A 9,340-nucleotide genomic window follows, 5' to 3' on the forward strand; every position below is an offset into this window, starting at 1 on the left:
GACAGACACAGGGACCAAAGCGGAGAGGCCAGCCTGAACGCTGTCCCTGGTGATCATTCTGCCGGGCCTCAAATGCCCTGGGCCTATCTTTCTGGCAAAGGCTTTTAAAACCAAGTTTGTTTGTTTGTTTAGTTCAATAAAACTAGTTTGTGTCTTCATTTTCCCACCTCATTCTTGTTCAAAAGCAATATTATTCGGCACAGTGAAGTGCCTGGATAACAACAGGGAAGTACCAACAGCAGTGATAGCTAGGCCTTCGGTAGCCCTGCCGCGTGGCTGCAGATACTCAGAACCACCTGACCCTACAGCCACCCTGATGAAACAAGGGCTGCTGGGATCTTCAACTTCAGTGGAGGAAAACCAAGGAACCAAGGCCTAGAGAAATAAGTGACTTGCCCCAGGTTACACAGCAAGAACCCGGATGCCACGGGATTTGAACCAGGCATCCCACTCCAGATCCTGAGCTCTTGATTATGACCTGAACAGTTATGGAATGAGAAAATGAATGATCAGCTTTCCTTTACCCAATTCAGACTCAAATTCTAGCTCTGTGTCTCCTACTGCGGATGTGGGATGATGGTCAGAATTAGACCAAAAATCCCGCTCGACTGATCCACTGAGCCTCATTACATGCTGCTCCATCTCCTGATCCTGGTTTTCCACCAAAGGCCACACGAGTTTGTCAAAATCTCTGTCATCCCCCTAACCTTTGGCTTCCCTTGGGACACAGGCTCCAGGAACCCCCTCCTTGCACAGGCAAAGAAAAGGGTAGTCAAAACCCAGGGGCAGCCAGACTCAAAGCTGATGGAGCCCCATCCTCAGGTGGCAAAGGCAAAGAGCTGCCATTAGAAGGGCTGGGAGGAGCCCTTCCTGAAGGCCAGCAGGGCGCAGAAGGAAGAAAGGGACAAAGGAGAAAATCCAACCGACAGCAGTGTCCACAGGAAGTTGCACGGCCGAGTTGCCTAATTCTGGGTGGGGCCAGGAGCAATGCTATAGGCTCCTGGTGGCTAACCAGTACAGTCGCGTACAGTCAGGGAGGGGTGTGGTAGTCCATGGTCTGTCAGGTTCCAGGAAGACCAACCCTAGTCAGCATCCACAGCAACCGTGTGATGCCACCCTATTTTGGATCAGCTCAACTTTGCAAATTGCTCCTCATAGCATTATTCTGTGTTGTTCCCCTTTACAAATAAAGCCACCTTTGAATGGCTGAGATGCCACCTGCTGAGGACGACTCTTGCAGAAAAAGGAAACAGACACTGGTTCCAAGACCTCCTAATCAGTCATCTTTCTTTAGTTTTCAGAGCTTGGGACATCGGATGGGTCTTCAGATAACATCAAAGTGTGATCCTCCGAGGACTTAGTAACCCCGTTCTTCAATTAAAAGTGGAATAATGTTTAACTTGCGGGAAATAACATGTTTACCTAAAAGAGTATGGGGACTGGCCTAGGATACAAAAGTCAAGTGATTATCATAAGATATTCCAGCAGAAGAGAAAACAGACCCTGGATAATGAAGACCCCCTTAATATGCATCGTCTTGCCCAATGTCCACAACACCTCCCGTGAAAGCCCTTTGGTGTGTCTGAGCACCTGACAATAGTCTTGTCCATCTTCTCAGGAGCCAGCCCTTGAATAAACTGATTTCTTCCCATCAACTCAGCTCCCAAGTATTGGCTTCCGAGCAGGAAGTACCCAGACTGGGTCTGCTAACACCATTCACCTGGCAAGACAGGCTGATAAACACCACACAGCTTCTTAAGGCCATTGGAACTGGGACTCAAGACCAGGACCTAGTCCTGGCAGAAAACCAAGTCGAAATCCGATCAGAAACCCAGCCCAACGGACAAGCATGCACAAGAGGCAAACAGGCTCCCATGGGACACGAGTGCCTGGGCTCAGAGAACAAGGCAAAGTCCATGCCCAGGAAGAGACAGAGGGAGCCTCTGAAGCACTTCCAGGACCCTAGGTCTGAACCAGCACCTGTCCAGTGCCTGTGGCTGGAGGGTGGGGACGGGGGGGGGGAGGCTCTGCTTTGCTGAAAGGATGAGGACTGTCACCCCTTGGGCATGCCTGGTGACAGCAGGTATGCAGAATCTCACAACATTCGATACCAAAAGTGGTCCTTGATTATTCAAAGCACCTACCTAAGATCTTACAAAAGAAGGAACACCTGGGCTTAAAGAACCTTTGCAAGGACAGGACTCAGGTGACAGTGTAGGGGAGTGTCTACTCTTAGGGATGTACATCCAGAAGTTACCTTCCTCGGGCCTCACACTGGAATCCTCCCCAAACATCAGACTTTAATTATTTTTTATCTCCCGTAAGGAAAAAAAAAAAGACTTGAAAAGAGAGGGGGAAATGAAAGGAGATAGAAAACAGGCCTTAACGCATAGGCATTCCTTTAAGAAATGATATGAGATGTTCTCTCTTTGAAAACAAAATTAAATATCACACACAGCTAATAAGAAAACACCACAAAAGATGGGGCATGTAGATGGAGCATGCACAAGACTGTGTGTGTAGGTGGCACTGGAGATGGAAGCCAGGGCCACCGAGCTGTCCCCTGCCCAAGACTATAAATCAATTGAAATTGATGGGATGATCAGCATACATTTACCCACTAAGGCAACTAATTATTTCCTACCTCTGTCAAACCCTGGAAAGAGCACCCGTGTCACACTCAGCACTCACTGGAGCCTGAGCTTCCCCAGACCTCCCCTTATTAAATTCTACTCCTCCCTCTCTATAACCCAGGGCAACAGAGGAACGAGGGAAACGCAGAAACGGGAGATAATGCCAATGTTGACAAGAAGTCGCATATACATGGCAAAGATTTTTAAAGTTTGTCAGGAAGAATGAAAAATAATTTCACAACATCTGATTACTGCAGATTCGCTTTTGGAATTTCAAAGCTGAATGTGTTCCCCCAAAAGTCAGAAGAAACCTAAACAAAGAGTGAAACCAAAATAGGACAAGATGGGGGGGGAGTTGCTCAAATATAAATATTTCCTGCACGTATTTAACACGCATATGATATCTGTGCGTGTGCACGCAAATACACACACACACACACACCTAGTACAGATGTTGTAAAAAAAAAAAAAAATGCTGATTGCCAAACCTGAAGATACTCACTGTATTGAGAAATGACCTAAGAGCCTTCCTTCCGTCCTCCCCGCAGCCAACACCCCTCCTGTCACTCCTTGGTGGAGAGATGGCTTTTCACCATCTTGCCTATCAGCCCTCACCGCCCCCACTCGCTCTGCAGGGCTGCCTGCCGCAGGCTGCGGGCTGACTCGGTTTTTAGGATTTGGTTGTGCTTCCTAATTGACGTTTCGCCCCAGTGTGATCCCTTACTATCCAACGTGAATTCGCAGGGTGGCCCACCCAGAGACCCAACTTCCCAACGTGCGGTGTGAGGAGTGAGGACACTTCATCAGCGAACACCCGGCGACACCAAGTTCCATGACCTTTGGTCTGTAAACATATTTTTTTCTCCCTTAATTAAAAAATAAAAGAAGGGGCGCTGGACAGCGTGCCTGCAGGGCGCGGCCCCCGGGGCGCGCGGTCACCTGCGCCGGCCCCCACGCCCCCGCGGCCCCAGCGCGGCCCCCACCGGCCCGGTCCTACCGTGCGTGGGCATCTCCGCGGCCCGCGGCCCGGAAGCCCGGCGACCTAGCGCCGCATCCCGGCCCGCGGAGGCAGGGGGCGCGCGGCCGGTCCGCGGCGCGCCGGTCCAGGCCCGGGATGGGTTGCGGCTCGGCGCGGCATTTAGGAGGTGGGCGGAGCGGCGCGGCGATGCGCACGGGAAATCTGATAGGTGAGGAGGCCGCGGGGGCGGGCGGGGGCGCTGCGGCGCGGGGAGGGGGCGCCTGGGTCCCCGCGGCCGGCTCGCGTCGGCGGCCTGACCACCCAGCCCGAGCCCGGAGAGGCCGCGGCGGGGAGCGCATCTTTGACCGAGCGCCAGAAATTCACCTCGGTGGAACTGCTCGGGTCCCCCAGGCCGGTTCTTTGAGTTTGCCGTCCTGCCTTCCCAGGGGACAGTCCCAAAGTTAACTTTGACAATACTCCCGGTGCAGAGAAGGCTGCGGTCCGTGCGTCTCCAGAACACCTCCCTCGCCACTGTGTCTTGGAACGGAGACGCTACTTCCATACCAAAGGTTTGCCTCTGAGCACAGCGGTCAAGGTCAAGTCACCGAGGGCGGCAGTAATTCCCGGGGACAACAATGAAGGAGGCGCTATTGCCTGTCCCATTTTACAGATGAGTAAAGAGAAACAAAGAAGTTAAGGTGCTGGTCCTGGGTCCTACGGCCACAGGCAGAGCCCAAATTGAAAACGAATAGCCTAGGGGGAGGGGGTAGCAGAAGATGATGCCAACAGGACTCGGTCTTTCTCTGGCAGGAACAAATACATATATTTTATACATCTATAGGTATGTGTTCATATATGTGTACATATACATTATATATTCTTTTTTTAAGAGTTGAGGACTTACCATCTGATACAGTGGTCATCAGCCAGGCCCCTAGTAAAATTCCCTGGGGCCAATTCTCAGGCCCCTACGCCAAGCTGACTGAACGTGACTTATTTTCCATAATATCCTATTTTCAATAGCTTCAGAACAATGCCAGTCCTTGTTTCTCAGAGACTAATGTGTGATCAGTTCTGCACAAATAGAGTGGGTTCGTGATGCTGTGGGAATATAGCAAAAATTCAGGGAGATAAGAATCCAAAGTCTAAAACACGTAGGCTCATTTCAGAGAAAGGATGAGGCCGGGGGGAGGGGTGGAGAGGTGTCTGATGGGGAGGAAGGAGGGCTGTAGTAAGGGTGCCCCAGAATCAGGAGCCCGATTATTAGACTCCCACACCATTCGGCACCAGGCTTCCTACTGAAGCTGTTTCCTGGGGTAACCAAGCGTGCCTGGCAGTCACAGCTGAGCAGACCTAGCAGGGTGCAGCCTCTGGCAGGGAGGAGGGGAGGTTGCTGCCTTGGCACCCCTGACCTCTCCCTCCCAGACCCTCAAGGGGGCCCTCCTGCTGCCCTGTCCACCTGGCCTGCCTTCCCCAGTGCTTGTCAGCTACTGTTCACAGAATTCTGGCAGCTGAGGGACTGTGACATGGCGCAGGACCCAGGCAAAAGAGCTCTGCTCTGAGGGGCAGGGTAGGGGGATCTCAGCGGGGAGCTCAGCAGCCTGGCATGGAGCTGCCAGATGAGAAGATGGGCAGGTGAGAGGCCCAGAATGCTGGAGGGGCCTTCCAGGCAGAGGGCAGCAGAGGCAAAGGCCCTGCCTATCGCTCAGGGCTCCTGGCAGACAGCCCACCGTAGCAGAGATCAGGTTGGTCAGTGTGCACTGATTGCTCCTCCCAGTGAGCCCCCGGGAGATGAGCTAGCCTGGCCTGGTCCTCCAGACCCCTGCCCAGAAAGTGACAGCATCCCAGCCGGGAGCCCATGGCCTAAGCACTGGCACTGTGCTTGGCTAAACTATAAGAGGTCAGGTGTGGAATACTGTGTTCCTGACACTCTGAGGTGGGTCTCACGAGCAGGCCATGCACACTGCACCCCTTCCCATGTGTCCCCAACCCTCCCCAGAGCCTGGTACCAATGACAATTGAATAAAATATCACGGAGACCCGGAACGGGATTCTCTACCCCAGCTCATTTGACACATTGAGCCAAATAGTTCTTGGCTGAGGGTCTGTTCTGAGCAAGGTAGGAAGCTTAGCTGCACCTTGGTCTCTTCTCACTATGCCAAGAGCATCCTCACAAGTGCACACACAGGTTGCCACCACCAAAAACATCTCCAGCTTTGCCGAAACTCTCCTGGGGAGCAAATCATCCCCCACTGAGAACTGCTGCAGCGGAAAGGCTTGGGATCAGCGCCCCACAGACAGCCACAGGAAACGGGGGTCACGCCTGCTCCACGGAAGTGGCCACTTATCAGGCTTCGAAGGCTATGCTTCATGGCAGGTGCTGGTCAAGGTCCTCTGCTGCCAGCCCCTGTCACACCAGACTCCCTGCGCACTTGAGCAGGCCCCACTCATTCCCAGCTCGAGACCTCTGCATGCCTCCTCCTCTCCCAGAAGGACTCTCTTGACTTAGACACCCACCGCTCCCTCCCTGACACCGTGGCTGATGCGCGCATGCTCCCACACCTTGTCACTCCCCATTCCTTTGCTATGACTTGGATGTGATTGGTGGGTTCCCCAAGGGTTCCAATGTTGGAAGCTCTGGACCCAGTGTGGCAATATTCAGAGGTGGTGGGACCTTTGAGAGGTGGAGCTTAGTGCAGAGGTAATGAGGTGACTGGGGGCACTGGGCTTGGGAGGGATTAATGCAGTTTCCAAAGGTTGTTATGAAAGAGCAAGACCACCCCTTCCCACTCTCCAACTTCCTGTTTTGCCCAGTGATCGCTCACACATGTGCTCCCATCGTGACACCAACCACTAGGATACCATACAACCAGGGCAGACCTCAACCAAGACAAAATGGATTTGCCACCTCTCTTGGACTGTGAGCCTCCCAAACTGTAAGCTAAATAAACCTCTTTTCTTTATAAAGTACGCGCCCTGGGATTTTGCTATAGCAATGGAAAGCAGATGAATACAGCCTTTAGCTTCCTTGTTCAATGCTGCTACCTACCACTGCAATGGACAGTTGCTTCTTTGTGCTTCTTTGTCCACTGCCAAGGAGACTCTGGAGTGCACTTCCCAGCAGAGGCCTGGCTCATGTGAATGCCTAAGATATGCTGGTTGAATCAGTACGTAGGGTAGTGGCCAGATTGCAGCCATTGTGCTGCAGATGGATGGGTAGAGAGGACAGGGGCTCTTTGCATAATGTAGGCAGCGTGGAAAGGCACAGCTCGGGCCCTTCCTCCCACCCCGCCCCAGGCTAGTGGTCTCGGTATGTGTGAGAATGGGAGCGAGTGCTTGCCTGCCTCTCACTCATCTCAGGGAACTCAAGAACTGCTGGCCAGAAACCCCTGCATTTCTGATTCAAGAACCTGGGTGGCACCAACAGTCCCAGCATCCTCGTGCAAACTTACTTAGAATGATCAGTGTTCCTCTGGAGCCTGGAAAGCAGTTTTCCCAGGGAAGCCACTATACTAATTAGAGTGACGCGCCTGGAAGGCTTTGGGGCCCACAGCAGTTCTCTGAACTGTTAAACAAAGCTCTCGGTGGAGCAAGGTGAAGGGTCGTGGGAACCGAGAGGTGGTAGCGGGAGAGGCTGCGGCTTGGAGCCTGCCCTGTGTGTCGCTGTCGTGTGGCCACCACCCTGGGCCCTGTGAGGCACATAGCTGCTCATGGGGGACACCTGCCCATGCAGGCTGACCCACCCCACACGCACAGCTGACCCTTCCCTGCCTTCAGTGGGTGGGGCTTCAGAGTACACCTGTGACCCCTGCCATCCCAAGAGGACTAGGGAAACATCATCGGCCACGTCTGGATGGCCCTCAGACTTTAACCCACCACCAGGTGTGCCTGGTAGAGACCAGGTTGGTACGGACAGGTTGGCATGTGGGTGGCACCTCACTCCTATGTGTAGAAGAACCACACTGTACTAGGGAGGCTGAGCATGAGGACCGCAAGTTCAAAGCCAGCCTCAGCAACTTAGTGAGACCCTGTCTCAAACTAAAAAATAAAAAGGACTGGGAATGTAGCTCAGGGCTTAAGCTCCCCTGGGTTCAATCCCTGACTTAAAAAAAAAAAAAAAAAAAAAGGAAGAAGAAGAAAAAAAAACCACACTGCCCACATGATGCAGTGGAAAAAAACCCAGTACTGAGAAGTTTTTGATGCATGGAGGTCAAATTCACACTCGAGGAGTTTTCTACTGTGAAGGAGACTTCCCTGTACCCAGAGCTCTGCAGACAGCTGGAAAGAGGCACACAGAAGACAGGCAGGGTCTGGGCCACTTGCAGGAGATGGTAATCATTTGAAGCGGCTACATTCTGAGGTGTTGGCTTCCCACGTTCATCATTCTTTGAGAGAGACACAGAAAAGGCAGACTCTTCTTTCTCCTCGGGAGCACACAGGGGCAGGAGAGAGAGCCACTTCACAGTAACTGACCTTGCCGAGCTCTGGACAGGGATGTAAGGGATGTACAGGGACTTTCTTCAAGAGCCCCCTTCCCACCTGCTGCAGAGAGAGCACTTTGCAGCCTTAGAGCTCTGACCACAGTTGCTTCCACGTCCCTGGATCAGTGGAGACGGAAGTCCCCCTTCAGTTCTAACCAACCACATTGGTCACTGGGACCAATGTAGAGAGGAAGGTATAGGATGTGGGCACCAGGTTCTGGGCACCCTGAAAGACTTCTGCTTCCCACTGCAGATTTCCCCTTGTGGTTGGCTGGGCAGTGTGGGTGAGCAGGGACAGGCCACCAAGTGGAGGGATCCATCAGCAATGCACCTTGCCCTTCAACAGGGACAGCTCACACCTCAACCCAGGGCTAGAGTGAGGTGCACACCATCTCTGCAGCCTGCAGATGTTATTATTTCACAGACAAAACTGAGAGCATCCCCAGTCTCCACTGGGGACAGAAACCTGTGGCCCTTGTCACCCCAGTGTCCCAGGTCTGCAGTGGGACAGCAGGACGTGAGCTCTGACTGAGCCTGGTGCTTGGTACACCCTTGATCATGTCAGTACTGATCCCTCGGTGAAGGACCCAGGAGCACAGCAGTAGGAAGCAGGTGCCGAGGACAGAACCCTGACATGGCGGAGTCCCCCCCCCCGCCCCGACTCTGCCATCCCCGCGTCCTTGGCGGTCTCAGTTCCACGGCAGATGCAGGTTTTTGTTTTTGTTTGCTTGTTTGACACCCAGCCATGTGATCACCCTGCGATCACTTCTGCTTTTCAGAAGCAGTTTTCATCTCCAAAATAAATAAAAAGTGCTGGCAGTGCTTGGAAACACTGCGGCGTGAAGTCTCTTTTCCACGATAGGTTTCACTGGGAAGTGCCTGGGGAAAGGTTTATCAAAGACAATTGGGGAAAAGTTGTTTAAGTATCTTTTTAGAAGTAAAGGTAATGGTGTCAACAGGTGTCCTCGGTGTTTGACGTCCACGAACTCATTTCCTTCTGGATGCAGCTCTGTGAGGTGGGTGCTCTTGTACCCATTTTACAGATCAGATTCAGAGCCCCAGAGAGGTGAGATCATTGGTCCAGGTGAAGCCAGCTGGACAGAGAGGACAGGCATGGAGCTGGGGAGTGGGCACATCGCCTGCCTAGCTACCGGCTTCCTCCCTCGCTTTCCACCACCATCAAATCTACAGCTCAGGGACAGCATCAGGCCCACGGGGCACCTCCCTTCAGACGAGGGAGCGGAGCCAACTGTAGTTGGCAGAGATTT

The 9,340-nt window shown here is 52.9% G+C and overlaps 1 protein-coding gene across 1 annotated transcript in view; it reads right to left on the bottom strand.

Moving 5' to 3' along the window:
* B3galt5 (beta-1,3-galactosyltransferase 5) overlaps positions 1-3,719 on the bottom strand; it is a 33,648-nt gene extending 29,929 nt beyond the window's left edge. The window contains exon 1 of the mRNA XM_027929237.2: positions 3,631-3,719. The gene's annotated coding sequence lies outside the window, so the exon portion shown is untranslated. The remainder of the gene's footprint in view (positions 1-3,630) is intronic.
* Between the last annotated feature and the right edge of the window lie 5,621 nt (positions 3,720-9,340).

Source organism: Marmota flaviventris, assembly GCF_047511675.1.
Source record: "Marmota flaviventris isolate mMarFla1 chromosome 8 unlocalized genomic scaffold, mMarFla1.hap1 SUPER_8_unloc_2, whole genome shotgun sequence".
NCBI classification, from domain to species: Eukaryota; Metazoa; Chordata; class Mammalia; order Rodentia; family Sciuridae; genus Marmota; species Marmota flaviventris.